Genomic DNA, 16741 nt, shown 5'->3' with positions numbered 1-16741 from the left:
CCATACCAATAAAGCCCCTTGAATTGAATTGAGAGAGAGACAGAGAAACAGAGAGACAAAGAGACAGAGACACAGAGACACAGAGAGACAGAGAGAGACAGAGAGAGACAGAGAGAGACAGAGAGAGACAGAGAGACAGAGAGAGACAGAGAAACAGAGAGACAAAGAGACAGAGACACAGAGAAACAGAGAGACAAAGAGACAGAGACACAGAGACACAGAGAGACAGAGAGAGACAGAGAGAGACAGAGAGAGACAGAGAGAGACAGAGAGACAGAGAGAGACAGAGAGAGACAGAGAGAGACAGAGAGACAGAGAGACAGAGAGAGACAGCGACACAGAGAGAGAGAGAGACAGCGAGACAGAGAGAGACAGACAGAGAGAGACAGAGAGAGACAGAGAGAGAGAGAGAGAGAGACAGAGAGAGACAGAGAGAGAGAGAGAGAGAGAGAGAGAGAGAGAGAGATGTAACAGTCTGAAAAAGATTAGTCCCTAGATAGTAGAGGTTCATGTTAGATGTTATGTAGTGACTACTATCCATTGTAAAATGTTTTGAAAAGTTAGGTCACAAGTGTGTGTGTGTGTGTGTGTGTGTGTGTGTGTGTGTGTGTGTGTGTGTGTGTGTGTGTGTGTGTGTGTGTGTGTGTGTGTGTGTGTGTGTGTGTGTGTGTGTGTGTGTGTTGTACCTGTGTGTGTGGCTGTGTGTGTGTGTTGTACCTGTGTGAGGTTCTTCCCGGCGCTGGCCATGTCTGCCAGGGTCACCAGCTCTATCTGCATCTGATCCACCCATTCCTTTATTCTATAGGACAAGAGAGACGAACAAACAACCAATCAGATCACAAAAACAGACACCAAACATCCCATTCCAGTAGTTAAATTAAATAACTCCCTCTTCACCTAAATGAACCACCGTTTGTGTTACTTGTAGCTGCCTATCCTCAGCCAACATCAATGCCAATCAGATAACTTCAGATGGTTTCAAACCTAATATAACCACATCAGACGACTTTCACAAGAATGGAACACGGCATCACCTGTCCAATCAAATGCGCAACAATCACTAATACAATGTCACTCGATCAGATCACTGGCATAGCCGTCAACACTGCCAGAGCTAATCAGATCATTCTCTCAGGGGTTAAAGAAAAAGTCAACCAATCAAATACTTATCACCAGGTTCACACCCAATGTCAACCAATCAAATATGTATCACTGGGTTCAAATACAAAGTCAGCCAATTAGATTACTTTCTCAGGGGTCAGAAACAAGGTCATCCAATCAGGTAGCTGTCTCAAGGTGGGTCAGACCAGTGAGAGACAGTGATGTGTGTGGACAGGCACTCTACAGAACTCAACCTGTGTGTGTGTGTGTGTGTGTGTGTGTGTGTGTGTGTGTGTGTGTGTGTGTGTGTGTGTGTGTGTGTGTGTGTGTGTGTGTGTGTGTGTGTGTGTGTGTGTTTCGGAGTGAGTGAGCGTGTGTGAGAGAGAGTGTGAGTGTGCGTGTGACAGTGTCAGAGCGAACTGCGACCAAATGGCTCCTCTCCATATCAAAGAGGTGCAGAGCCAAAAGTTCACTGACTGTCCTCTTGATAATATCACTACTGACATCTCTCTCTCTCTGTCCCTCTCTCTCCCTCTGTCCCTCTCTCTCCCTCTCTCTCCCTCTGTCCCTCTCTCTCCCTCTGTCCCTCTCTCTCCCTCTCTCTCCCTCTGTCCCTCTCTCTCCCTCTCTCTCCCTCTGTCCCTCTCTCTCTCCATCTGTCCCTCTCCCCGTCCCTCTCTGGATCAAATTTTTGGTATATCTCCTGACACCCTGAGGACAGCAATACAGGAAATTATAAATTATCAATACAAATAAAATAATCTATTAATTACAGAATCAACACTAGAGCTTCAAACACCAAAAATACAATAATTAAATCCAAACTGTTGCAATTTTCATTAAATTCATTAAAGTCCTAAACTACCCTAGAGTCAACAGAGAGTTAATATGCAGGGGAGTTTGTAGGCTATTCCAAAAATGGGGGCACTAAAACTGAAGGCGGATTTACCTAGATCGGTACATACTAGTGGAACCTCGAGAGTTAACCATCCGGGTTTGGTGTCTCATAGTTGAACATTGTAACAGACAGTGAGGTAGGTCGGCAGCGTGTGTAGTAGAGCTGTTAACCCAACAGGGGCTAATGAAGTGATCCATGGGACTTTAATGAGGACCAGCCAACCTGTTGATACCTGTGATAAAGTGAAGGGGGCTACGGTAGATGGCATCCACAGGTTTAAGAGTCATGGCTGCTGCATTCCGATGAACGGAAAGTTGACTGTACAATCTGCTTCCTGCTGTTTAGGGAGAGGCATGATCTATTTCTATAAAAGAAGCCAACTTAAATCTCAGCTTCTTAACTAGCTCAACCTCAAATTATTGTCAATCCAAAAGCCCAGATATTAATTGGTGGGAACCTGCTCAATGAAAGAACCATCCAGTGCAGAAATGTGGAAGCCATCTGAAATATTTCTACGACATTTAGAAAACAGCATACATTTCGTTTTTCCTGCATAAAGTACCAGTTTTAAATAAACAACACAATCAGACTGCAGCTCCAACAGCCTGGTCAGCCGTAGTGGTAATAGCGTACATAACAGTGTCAGATATTTGCAGATACACCAATATTATTTATATATATAGACACACACACTGCTCAAAAAATTAAGGGAACACTAAAATAACACATCCTAGATCTGAATGAATGAAAAAATCTTATTAAATACTTTTTTCTTTACATAGTTGAATGTGCTGACAACAAAATCACACAAAAAGAATCAATGGAAATCCAATTTATCAACCCATGGAGGTCTGGATTTGGAGTCACACTCAAAATTATAGTGGAAAACCACACTACAGACTGATCCAACTTTGATGTAATGTCCTTAAAACAAGTCAAAATGAGGCTCAGAAGTGTGTGTGGCCTCCACGTGCCTGTATGACCTCCCCTACAACGCCTGGGCATGCTCCTGATGAGGTGGCGGATAGTCTCCTGAGGGATCTCCTCCCAGACCTGGACTAAAGCATCCGCCAACTCCTGGACAGTCTGTGGTGCAACGTGGCGTTGGTGGATGGAGCGAGACATGATGTCCCAGATGTGCTCCATTGGATTCAGGTCTGGGGAACGGGCGGGCCAGTCCATAGCATCAATGCCTTCCTCTTGCAGGAACTGCTGACACACTCCAGCCACATGAGGTCTAGCATTGTCTTGCATTAGGAGGAACCCAGGGCCAACCGCACCAGCATATGGTCTCACAAGGGGTCTGAGGATCTCATCTCGGTACCTAATGGCAGTCAGGCTACCTCTGGCGAGCACATGGAGGGCTGTGCTGCCCCCCAAAGAAATGCCACCCCACACCATGACTGACCCACCGCCAAAACGGTCATGCTGGAGGATGTTGCAGGCAGCAGAACGTTCTCCACGGCGTCTCCAGACTCTGTCACGTCTGTCACGTGCTCAGTGTGAACCTGCTTTCATCTGTGAGAGCACAGGGCGCCAGTGGCGAATTTGTCAATCTTGGTGTTCTCTGGCAAATGCCAAACGTCCTGCACGGTGTTGGGCTGTAAGCACAACCCCCACCTGTGGACGTCAGGCCCTCATACCACCCTCATGGAGTCTGTTTCTGACCGTTTGAGCAGACACATGCACATTTGTGGCCTGCTGGAGGTCATTTTGCAGGGCTCTGGCAGTGCTCCTCCTGCTCCTCCTTGCACAAAGGCGGAGGTAGCGGTCCTGCTGCTGGGTTGTTGCCCTCCTATGGCCTCCTCCACGTCTCCTGATGTACTGGCCTGTCTCCTGGTAGCGCCTCCATGCTCTGGACACTACGCTGACAGACACGGCAAACCTTCTTGCCACAGCTCACATTGATGTGCCATCCTGGATGAGCTGCACTACCTGAGCCACTTGTGTGGGTTGTAGACTCCGTCTCATGCTACCACTAGAGTGAAAGCACCGCCAGCATTCAAAAGTGACCAAAACATCAGCCAGGAAGCATAGGAACTGAGAAGTGGTCTGTGGTCACCACCTGCAGAACCACTCCTTTATTGGGGGTGTCTTGCTAATTGCCTATAATTTCCACCTGTTGTCTATTCCTTTTGCAAAATAGCATGTGAAATGTATTGTCAATCAGTGTTGCTTCCTAAGTGGACAGTTTGATTTCACAGAAGTGTGATTGACTTAGAGTTACATTGTGTTGGTTAAGTGTTCCCTTTATTTTTTTGAGCAGTGTATATATATAGTAAAGAGGACAGGTCCCAAAATCGACCCCTGCCGGACACCTTTATTAATATCAAGGTAACTTGACACCATCAGAAAGCACACACTGTGTCGTGTCTGACAGATAGTTCCCAAAACACCTGCACTACACCTGGATGAAGTTCATTTCAGACAACCTTTTAATGGGTAGGGGAAGGTCAATAGTATCAAATGCCTTGGATAGCTCTAGAAATATGGCAGCACAGTGATTCCTATGAGCTTAGTAATACACACACGCATGCACACACACACATCCACACATAGTGAAAGAGAGACAGAGAAAGAGAAAGAGATGGAGTGAGAGAGAGAGAGAAAGAGAGAGAGAGAGATGGAGTGAGAGAGAGAAAGAGAGAGAGATGGAGTGAGAGAAAGAGAGAGAGAGATGGAGTGAGGGAGAGGAAGAGTGAGAGATGGAGTGAGAGAGAGAAAGAGAGAGAGAGAGATGGAGTGAGAGAGAGAAAAAGAGAGAGAGAGATGGAGTGAGAGAGAGAAAGAGATGGAGTGAGAGAGAGAAAGAGAGAGAGATGGAGTGAGAGAGAGAAACAGGACCATTAATATTGCATGCAGAAGGCTGGGGGTTGGAGTGGGATGCAGACACTCTTATTGTCATTCATTGTCACTCACAGACCCTGCCATGAGCCTCCCCTGATGGCCAGGGAGAGACGTCACCAAACACACACACGAATACACACACACACACACACACACAGAGCAAGAGACACATGCGTACGTACACACAAACAGATCTGTTTGTCATTTGTTCATAACACAGTCCCTGAGAGTAATGAGTGTAAAGCTGGTTACTTGAATGTGTGCAGAGGATTGTGACTAGGGAGAGGGGAAGACACAGAGAGGGGATGGGGGGTTAAGGATGCCTGCTCTGGAATTTGTGTGTGGATTGGGAAGTAAGAGAAGTAAGAGAAGACTGGGGGAGTGAAAGAGGTGAAGATGGGCTGAGAGGAGGTGAGGTATAAGGAAGAATCGTGTCCCTAAATGTCTCAGTGGACTCGTCTTGGATGAGTTTCATTGCCAAATCACAAGTATACCAAATTTCAGACACCTAATCTGCCTCTCTTCTCCTCTCTATAGTGCCTAAGCTATAAAGCCCTGGAGCTCTGAGCAGACAGTGTGTGTGTGTGTGTGTGCGTGCGTGTTTACAGTGGGGGAAAAAGTATTTGATCCCCTGCTGATTTTGTACGTTTGCCCACTGATAAAGAAAGGATCAGTCTATAATTTTAATGGTAGGTTTATTTGAACAGTGAGAGAAAGAATAACAACAAAAATATCCAGAAAAACGCATGTCAAAAATGTTATGAATTGATTTCCATTTTAATGAGGGAAATAAGTATTTGATCCCCTCTCAATCAGAAAGATTTCTGGCTCCCAGGTGTCTTTTATACAGCTAACGAGTTGAGGTTAGGAGCACACTCTTAAAGGGAGTGCTCCTAACCGCAGCTTGTTACCTGTAAAAAAGACACCTGTCCACAGAAGCAATCAATCAAGCAGATTCCAAACTCTCCACCATGGCCAAGACCAAAGAGCTCTCCAAGGATGTCAGGGACAAGATTGTAGACCTACACAAGGCTGGAATGGGCTACAAGACCATCGCCAAGCAGCTTGGTGAGAAGGTGACAACATTTGGTGCGATTATTCGCAAATGGAAGAAACACAAAAGAACTGTCAATATCCCTCGGCCTGGGGCTCCATGCAAGATTTCACCTCATGGGGTTGCAATGATCATGAGAACGGTGAGGAATCAGCCCAGAACTACACAGGAGGATCTTGTCAATGATCTCAAGGCAGCTGGGACCATAGTCACCAAGAAAACAATTGGTAACACACTACGCCGAGAAGGACTGAAATCCTGCAGCGCCTTCAAGGTCCCCCTGCTCAAGAATACATATACATGCCCGTCTGAAGTTTGCCAATGAACATCTGAATGATTCAGAGGACAACTGGTGAAAGTGTTGTGGTCAGATGAGACCAAATTGGAGCTCTTTGGCATCAACTCAACTCGCCGTGTTTGGAGGAGGAGGAATGCTGCCTATGACCCCAAGAACACTATCCCCACCGTCAAACATGGAGGTGGAAACATTATGCTTTGGGGGGTGTTTTTCTGCTAAGGGGACAGGACAACTTCACCGCATCAAAGAGACGATGGACGGGGCCATGTACCATCAAATCTTGGGTGAGAACCTCCTTCCCTCAGCCAGGGCATTGAAAATGGGTCGTGGATGGGTATTCCAGCATGACAATGACCCAAAACACACGGCCAAGGCAACAAAGGAGTGGCTCAAGAAGAAGCACATTAAGGTCCTGGAGTGGCCTAGCCAGTCTCCAGAACTTAATCCCATAGAAAATCTGTGGAGGGAGCTGAAGGTTCGAGTTGCCAAACGTAAGCCTCGAAACCATAATGACTTGGAGAAGATCTGCAAAGAGGAGTGGGACAAAATCCCTCCTTAGATGTGTGCAAACCTGGTGGCCAACTACAAGAAACGTCTGGCCTCTGTGATTGCCAAAAAGGGTTTTGCCACCAAGTACTAAGTCATGTTTTGTGGAGGGGTCAAATACTTATTTCCCTCATTAAAATGCTAATCATTTTATAACATTTTTGACATGCGTTTTTCAGGATTTTTTTGTTGTTATTCTGTCTCTCACTGTTCAAATAAACCTACCATTAAAATTATAGACTGATCATTTCTTTGTAAGTGGGCAAACGTACAAAATCAGCAGGGGATCAAATACTTTTTTCCCCCACTGTATGTGTGTGTGAGTGTGTTTGTGTGTGTGTGTTTATGTGTTTATGTGTGTGTGAGTGTGTTTGTGTGTGTGTGTGTGTTTATGTGTGTGTGTTTGTGTGTGCGTGTGCCTGCATCCATGCTTGTGTGTGTAAATGTTCCTTACTAGTGTTGCCAGCCTCATTCCATCACAGAGTCTCTCCACAGCATGGCAGATTTGTGAATGGTTTGATGATATGATCTGTTTGGCACACATCTCCATTCAGACCACATTCAAACTCATCCACTATGTGTGTGTGTGTGTGTGTGTGTGTGTGTGTGTGTGTGTGTGTGTGTGTGTGTGTGTGTGTGTGTGTTTACCTCAGCGCTGCTCTGTTCTTATGTTCCCCTAACTGAGGCATGTAATCCTATTAACAGGCCAACACAGTATTACAACAATAGGAGAGTGGGAGGGAGAGAGAGAGGGAGAGAGAGAGGAGGGGGAGAGAGAGAGGAGGGGGAGAGAGATTGAGCTTGCCTATTAAGTCCAACAATTTCAAGCAGACAACCGAAGAAAATGATGGTTTGATGAAGAATGCAAAAACCTAAGAAAGGAATGGAGAAACCTATCGAACTAAAAACATAGAGACCCAGAAAACCAGAGCCTACGGCTTCACTATGGTGAATCACTAAAACAATACAGAAATACACTACGGAAAAAGAAGGAACAGCACGTCAGAAATCAGCTCAATGTAATTGAAGAATCCATAGAATCGAATCATTTCTGGGAAAATTGGAAAACTCTAAACAAACAACACAAAGTGTTATCTATCCAAAACAGAGATGTGTGGATAAACCACTTCTCCAATATTTTTGGCTCCATAACAATACACACCCTCCAACACAAAAAAGGCCTGTGGTGTTGATGGTATCCTAAATTAAATGATAAAATATACAGACCACAAATTCCAATTGGCTATACTTAAACTCTTCAACACCATCCTCAACTCAGGTATCTTCCCCAATATTTCGAACCAAGGACTGACCCCCCCCCCCAATCTACAAAAGTGGAGACAAATTTGACCCCAATAACTATCATGGGATATGCGTCAACAGCAAACTTGAGAAAATCCTCTGCATTATAAATAACAGCAGACTTGTACATTTCCTCAGTGAAAGCAATGTACTGACAAAATGTCAAATTGGCTTTTAACCAAATTACCGCATCGACAGGCCACGTATTCACCCTGCACATCCTATTGACAAACAAACCAAAACAAAGGCAAAGTCTTCTCATGCTTTGTTGATTTCATAAAGGCTTTTGACTCAATTTGGCATGAGGGTCTGATATACAAAGTGATGGAATCTGTGTTGGGGTGAAAATGTACGACATCATAAAATCCATGTACACAAACAACAAGTGTGTGGTTAAAAGTGGCAAAAATACACACACATTTCTTTTCACAGGGCCGTGAGGTGAGACAGGAATGCGCTTGAGCCCCAACCTCTTCAATATACTGTGTATATATATATATATATATATATATATATATCAACGAATTCTCGAAGGCACTAGAACAGTCTATAGCACCCGGCCTCACCCTAATAGAATCTGAAGTCAAATGTCTATTGTTTGCTGATGATCTGGTGCTTCTGTCCTCAACCAAGTAGGGCAGGGCCTAGAGCAGCACCTAGATCTTCTGCACAGATTCTGTCAGACCTGGGCTTTGACAGTAAATCTCAGTAAGACAAAAGTAATGGTTTTCCAAAAAAAGGTCCAGTTGCCAGGACCACAAATACAAATTCCATCTAGACACCATTGCCCTAGAGCACACGAAAAACTATAGATACCTTGGCCTAAACATCAGTGCCACAGGTAACTTCCACAAAGCTGTGAACGATCTGAGAGACAAGTCAAGAAGGGCGTTCTATGCCATCAAAAGGAACATAACATTTTGCATGCCAATTAGGATCTGGCTAAAAATACTTGAATAAATTATAGAACCCATTGCCCTTAATGGTTGTGAGGTCTGGGGTCCGCTCACCAACCAAGAATTCACAAAATGGGACAAACACAGAATTGAGACTCTGCATGCTGAATTCTGCAAAAATAGCCTTTGTTTACAACGTAAAACACCAAATAATGCAGTAGAGCAGAATTATTACCCGCTAATTATCAAAATCCAGGTAAATAGACGTTAAATTCTACAACCACCTAAAAGGAAGCGATTCCCAAACCTTCCATAACAAAGCCATCACCTACAGAGAGATTAACCTGGAGAAGATTCCCCTAAGCAAGCTGGCCCTGGGTCTCTGTTCACAAACACAAACAGAACCCTGTCACAACGTCCACAGGTGGCGCCTCTCCCCGTTCGGGCGGCGCTCGGCGGTCGTCGTCGCCAGCCTACTAGCTGCCACCGATTTCCTTTTCTGTTTCGTTTGGTAATGTCTGGTTAGGGTAGCACCTGTTTTGTGTTTAGTAATTAGTGGGGTATTTAGTCTGTCTGTTTTGTGTTTGGGGTTGTGCGGGATTGTTTCATGTCTGTTATCGTAGGTTGGGGGGGGGGGGGATTTCTTTTCTGGTCCTTTTATATTTAGTGTTTTGGCTTTAGGGTTGCTGGGCTGAGTCCCGTTATATTCCCAAGACTGTGTTAGTCTTCCTTTGTTGGAATATTTTTTCCCTTGCCTTGTAGGCTTGATATTTTGGACTTGTTTTTCTTCATTAAAGTAACTACGTGTTTCACGTACCTGAGTCTCCTGCGCCTGACTTCACCCCTCCTGCAGAACTATTATTTGACAACACCACAGAGCCCCAGGACAGCAACACAATTAGGCCCAACCAAATTATGAGAAAACAAAAAAACAATTACTTGACGCATTGGAAAGAATAAAAAAATAAAAAACAGAGCAAACTAGAATGCAATTTGTCTTTAAACAGAGAGTACACAGTGTCAGACTAACTGACTACTGTGACTGACCCAAAATTTAGGAAAGCTTTGAATATGTACAGACTCAGTGAGCATAGCCTTGCTATTGAGAAAGGTCGCCATAGGCAGACCTGGCTCTCAACAGAAGACAGGCTATGTGCACACTGCCCCCAAAATGAGGTGGAAACTGAGCTGCACTTCCTAACCTCCTGCCAAATGTATGACCATACTAGAGACACATATTTCCCTCAGATTACACAGACCCACAAAGAATTTGAAAACAAACCCAATTTTGATAAACTCCCATATCTACTGGGTGAAATACCAGTGTGCCATCACTGCAGCAAGATTTGTGACCTGGTGCCACAACAAAAGGGCAACCAGTAAAGAAGAAACACCATTGTAAATACAACCCATATTTATGTTTATTTATTTTCCCTTTTGTACTTTAACTATTTGCACATCGTTACAACACTGTATATAGACATAATATGACTTTGAAATGTCTCTATTATTTTGGAACTTGTGTGAGTGTAATATTTACTGTTAACTTTTTATTGTTTATTTCACTTTTGTTTATCCACTTCACTTGCTTTGGCAATGTAAACATATGCTTCCCATGCCAAAAAAAGCCCCTTGAATTGAATTGAATTGAGAGAGAGGAGCTACCAAGTTGTGGTAAGGTTTTTACCTCTCAGCTTTCATGTGGCCAAAAGCCTCAACATTTCCAGAAACATTAAAAGTACGACTGTGTAAGTTCTGTATGCATGAGTTGTTCTATTTGTATTGTCGATCATCTCCAACTCAACCCTACATGTACAAGTGCATATCTGTCAAACTGACCAATCCAGACCCAGCTCTGCTCCATGAATGTATAGACAGTGCAGTTTGTCTGAGTTGGCAGGGGTGCTCTGCTCTGGTCATAGAGATATAACTACTGTAACTTCTAAAGTCAGCACATAATAATTACCAATACACACAGCAACTGGGTCAGATACATTTACATTTTAGTCATTTAGCAGACGCTCTTATCCAGAGTGACTTACAGTAGTGAATGCATACATACATTTCATTTCATCTCATCTATTTTTATTTTATTTATTTTTTTCCGTACTGCCCTAAATTGTTCTACACACACAGGGATAGAGAGAGAGACAGCGAGAGACAGAGAGAGACAGAGAGAGAGAGAGAGAGAGAGAGAGAGTGAGGGGGGTAATGAGTGTATCCATACTGAGTGTGTCAGCGGAATGCTGTGTTGAACTATGGACTATTTACACATCATTATAGAGACAGACAGTCTGACAACACAGGCATCAACTCGCGGGACAATACTTTTATAGAACAGAAATGGCTTCAATACAGTTGGGATTGTGTGATTCGATAGATTCCTGCTAACAAATGACCATGGAAAAACAACCAGTTCTGTAAGACAGAAGAGACAACCATTTACAAATCCCAACCTCTGTATGCAACTATACCAATTTAGTCACCAATAATAATAATAATAATAATAATAGTAAAAATAATAATTAGGCGGGTGCTTAAATGTGTCCTATTTCACATATGTAAAAGTCTGTATTATACACATGTGAATTGGAATGCTTTTTTTTGCATATCCCACTCCCCCTGAGACACCCTGAGAGAGTGATGTCAGAGCCAGGGATCAGCCATTATTGACAGCAACCCTGGAGCAATTAAGTGACTTGCTCAAGGGCACGGACAGATTTTTCACCTAGTCAGCTCTGGGATTCAAACACCAACCTTTCGATTACTGGCCCAACTCTCTTAACCGCTAGGCTACCTGCCTGTAACCGCTAGGCCACCTGCCTGTAACCGCGTGACTACCTGCCTGTAACTGCGTGACTACCTGCCTGTAACCGCTAGGCTACCTGCCTGTAACCGCTAGGCTACCTGCCTGTAACCGCGTGACTACCTGCCTGTAACCGCTAGGCTACCTGCCTGTAACCGCGTGACTACCTGCCTGTAACCGCGTGACTACCTGCCTGTAACCGCGTGACTACCTGCCTGTAACCGCTAGGCTACCTGCCTGTAACCGCTAGGCTACCTGCCTGTAACCGCTAGATACCGCTCCTTGTGTCGCATCCTACATCCCAAGATTAACTGCTGGGTGGAGTGAAGCTAACTGATTACACACACATAATGTCTGCTGTTACCTTCAATTATCAGCTCTTTAACACTGGGAGATCATTAGGGTACAGAGCATTAATCTTTTCTTCCCATTTTCCTAAAGCAATATTGCATAGTAATAAACCATATACTGTATGATCTCTGTAATAAACCCATGAAAATACATATTCTGTGTTTCACTGTTGTTTCACTTGTAGGATTGGGAGTCACAGTATATCATAAGCTAACAGTATGATATCATTCTCATATATTCTACAGTAAGTCTTAAAGATGCACTATGCAGAAATCGCTCCGCCTTTTCCTGGATGCAAAAATTCTAATAGTTCGCCGAATTTCAGTTTATGTGACAAAACAAGCAAGTATAGTGTAGAGAATCATTCTCCCATCTAAACTGTGAAATATGTTTTTCATAACCAAAAATATTGGATTTTCAGCTGTTTGAAGCTGGTGTACACAACCAGAAAGTAATAAATGCAAAAACGAAACTTAAGAACGGGAAGCATAGAAATAGCGCACATAGAACAGATATACCGCTACTTAGACTTGCATTCAATGAGAATGACAAATCTATAACTCCCATTTCTATGTGAATTTGGTCAGTTCACCCAAAAAGTCACATATGGCAGCTTTAATTAAGCTCTAACTCCCCTTTTCAACCAGTCTGGTCTCATACACTAGACGTAACATAGTAAGTGTAAATCCAGGACACTCAAATTATTATGCTATGTTACGTGGTACACTGTAAACACCAATGTGCCATCATTACTCAAAACGTTTGAGGAATCCTGTTGCACTTAATATATCTGAGTAAAGTTACTTAAATTGATTTTGTAGTCATTACTCAAACTGATAGTCACTGTGACCATGTTGGGCAGTGGTCACCAACCTTTTCTGAGTCAAGATCATGCTGAGTCAAAATGCAAGCCGAGATATAGTGCTCAGATTAAACATGACTTAAAAAACATAAACCTATGCAACCTTAACCAATTAAAAACAGTTCTGTAGCAATGAGGTTTGTGCAGTAGGCCCAATTTATTACCACTGCAAATTGGCTATGCTTGAATTTCCCTGTCAATGTTGTTCTTCTCAGACCATTTTGAAATTATATTTTAAAAAAGTAGGTATATTATCACACTGGTAATAGATCATTTGTTGAATTAATTGTGAGGCACAGCTGAGTGTGCATAACAATTACAGCATATTTTTTTTTTACTGGACTGATGACCTGCATCTGATGGTCAGTCTGAGGGGAGGGAACAGTGGCGAGACTGCCTCTCACCTGACTCACCATCTTTCCGCTCTCCCTTCCTCCACTGAGAAAAGGAGACACGGTCTTCCAGCTGATGGCGAATCTCAAGTCGCACTGCATTATTTCTGCCTCAAGCACCAATTCATGGTGTTATCCTATGATCAGAGAAAGTTAAATATTCCTTGATATTAAAAAAGACAAAAGATGCTAATAATAAGGCAAGCTTATGGGAACACTTTGCTATACTCATTCATTGCAGCTGCAGTGCTGGTTGTAGTGTGAGTGGAAGTAGGGAGAACACACATTTTATGGCTTATAAAAAATATTGAACAAAGTGTTGACACTAGTGCTGAATAACAACTTAAACATCTTAAAAACTTACTCATAAAAACAGCAGCTCTTTACTGCATTCGTTAAGTCTCTCTTTAGTCATGGTTTTAAAAGTTTTGTAATCTCACAGTATCAACTTTGCTGTTTCCAGCCTTCTTTTCCAGTCTATGGTTCGAGAAAACTGTGCAGACATGGTGATCTGAGCTTTCTGATTGGCTATAACGGTAGGCCTATAGGTGCACTTGATTTGCTCTCTGGGGCTGCCGTGTAGGCAGTTTTAACTTCAGACAGATGAAATGGTTCAAAATTAAACACTTTGCCTTCCCAGGCGCTAGGGCTGCTGAATCAAGTGCACCTTCCGCCAACAGCATGAATCAAAATAGTAACACAAGGCTGTATCGTTGGGTTTTTTACAGAAATGTTTGGTGATCGACTAGGAATTCCTTGGAGATTGACCAGTCACGGTTGGTGACCACTGCTGTAGGGGGATAGAGATTTGAGTTGTAACAGCTTGAACCTTTTGAGTAACGCCCCCACTAAGTCATACCTCCAATATAATTTCCCAGTGTGCCTTACCTTTTCTAGTGACTTGTAGAGTTACCACCAATGACTGTAATTGATAGTGAAAGAAACATGGTTGTAATCTCATTCATTTTCAGTCCTGTGGCCTTCACCAAGTGAGTTCTTAGGTGGATGGTATCACTAGAATTTATTTATGACAATTATTATATATATCATAAAGCCTTATTCTGAGGCATAGCAAAATTGCAGTAACTTTTACAAAATTACAGATTAAAAAGAAAATCCTGGTTGCAGGATTTCCAGGAATCTTCCAACTGTGATTTCTGGAAAACCTGGGAAATTTACTACTAACATCTCATTTAGTTTTAAGTCAGTTCCACATGAATATTTTAAGTAAAAATTACTTTTCATTGACTTTGAGTTCAATATATTAGAACTATTTTAGTTAATAATGCCTTGGGGTTTACTATGCAATCAGCTCTCAGTCTCACATCAGAATTAGTATTTAAGGTTAAGTTTAGGCATTAACTCAGAATTTTTTACATAAAAATAGAATACGGTGTCAACGTAAATAGTCCGGTGTAAATAGTCCGGTGTAAATAGTCCGGTGTCAACGTAAATAGTCCAGTGTAAATAGTCCGGTGTCAACGTAAATAGTCCAGTGTAAATAGTCCGGTGTCAATGTAAATAGTCCGGTGTAAATAGTCCGGTGTCAACGTAAATAGTCCAGTGTAAATAGTCCGGTGTCAACGTAAATAGTCCAGTGTAAATAGTCCGGTGTCAATGTAAATAGTCTGGTGTAAATAGTCCGGTGTCAATGTAAATAGTCTGGTGTAAATAGTCCGGTGTCAACGTAAATAGTCTGGGTGGCTTTTGATGAATTGTTCACCAGTCTTATGGCTTGGGGGTATAAGCTGTTAAGGAGCCTTTTGACCTAGACTTGACGCTCCAATACTGCTTGCTGTGCGGTAGCAGAGAGAACAGTCTATGACTTGGGTGACTGGAGTCTGACCATTTTTGGGGATTCCTCTGATACAGTATAGGCCCCAGCTTGGCCCCAGTGATGAACAGGGCCGTACGCACTACCATCTGTAGCGCCCGTGCGGTCGGATGCCAAGCAGTTGCCATACCAGGCGGTGATGCAACCAGTCAGGATGCCCTCAATGGTGCAGCTGTATAACTTTTTGAGGATCTGGGGACCCATGCCAAATCTTTTCAGTCTCCTGAGGGGGAAAAGGTGTTGTAGTGCCCTCTTCACAACTGTCTTGGTGTGTTTGGAACATGATCATTTGTTGATTATGTGGACACCGAGGAACTCCAAACTATCGACCAGCTCCACTACAGCCACGTCGATGTTAATGGACGCCTGTTCGGCCCTCCTTTTCCTGTAGTCTACGATCAGTTCCTTTGTCTTTCTCACATTGAGTGAGAGGTTGTTGTCCTGGCACAACACTGCCAGGTGTTTGACCTCCTCCCTATAGGCTGTCTTGTTGCAGAGGGTGGTGTTTAGTCCCAGGGTCATTAGCTTAGTGATGAGCTTTGTGGGCAATATGGTGTTGAACGCTGAGCTTTAATCAATGAATAGCATTCTCACATAGGTGTTCCTTTTGTCCAGGTGGGAAAGGGCAGTTTGGAGTGCGATTGAGATTGCGTCATCTGTGGATCTGTTAGGGCAGTATGCGAATTGGAGTTGGTCGAGGGTTTCCGGGATGATGGTGTCGATTTGAGCAATGACCAGCCTTTCAAAGCACTTCATGGCTACAGACGCGAGTGCTACGGGGTGGTAGTCATTTAGACAGGTTACCTTCCCTTTCTTGGGCACAGGGACTATGGTGGTCTGCTTGAAACATGTAGGTATTACTGACTCAGTCAGGGAGAGGTTGAAAATGTCAGTGAAGACACTTGCTAGTTGGTCAGGGTGGATGGGTAGGTGTATAAGGTGAATGTCTGGCAACCCAAAGGTTGCATGTTCAATTCTCATCATGAGAAAGTAGCATTTGCAACTACTTAGCATGTTAGCTAACCCTTCCCTTAAGCTTAACCCTATAACCTAACCCCTAGCCCACCTAACGTTAGACACAACAAATTGGAATTCGTAAAATATGTAGGACTATTGCAAATTCGTAACATATTGTACAAAATGGATGATGGACATCTACAAATTAATACATACCATGGGAAACGTAACATATCATACTAAATGGAAGAAGACAGATTAGTCTACCCCTGAGTCCAGGTTGTTTCAACAAGTTTACAGGACATTATCCCTTGGCCAGCCAACAGCCACAATTTACCTGCGACACTGCGCGCATTATAGTCATTAATCACATAACATATCCAAACGACTGCGAACAGCACACAGGAAACTGCTAGTGAAAGTAACACATGTCTCATTAACAGTCACACTGACACACACAGAGGCTATAAATACACTAGATATGTCATGGTGAGGAGTAGGAGAAGCAGACGGTTGAAATAAGGAGAGAAACGGGACCGGTGCCCATCCTACCGCCTCTTTTGCATCTCCAGACAATCCAGACATAATAGCGCAGCG

At 43.3% G+C, this 16741-nt stretch overlaps 1 pseudogene; it reads right to left on the bottom strand.

Annotated features, from left to right (window-relative positions):
• Window positions 1-16741, bottom strand: part of LOC123724560 (voltage-dependent calcium channel subunit alpha-2/delta-1-like) — a 102575-nt pseudogene that overhangs the window by 85176 nt on the left and 658 nt on the right.

This window comes from Salmo salar, chromosome ssa10 (genome assembly GCF_905237065.1).
Source record: "Salmo salar chromosome ssa10, Ssal_v3.1, whole genome shotgun sequence".
Lineage (NCBI taxonomy): Eukaryota > Metazoa > Chordata > Actinopteri > Salmoniformes > Salmonidae > Salmo > Salmo salar.
Note: the sequence above shows the minus strand (reverse complement) of the source record. Positions and strands in the feature narration are given on the sequence as shown.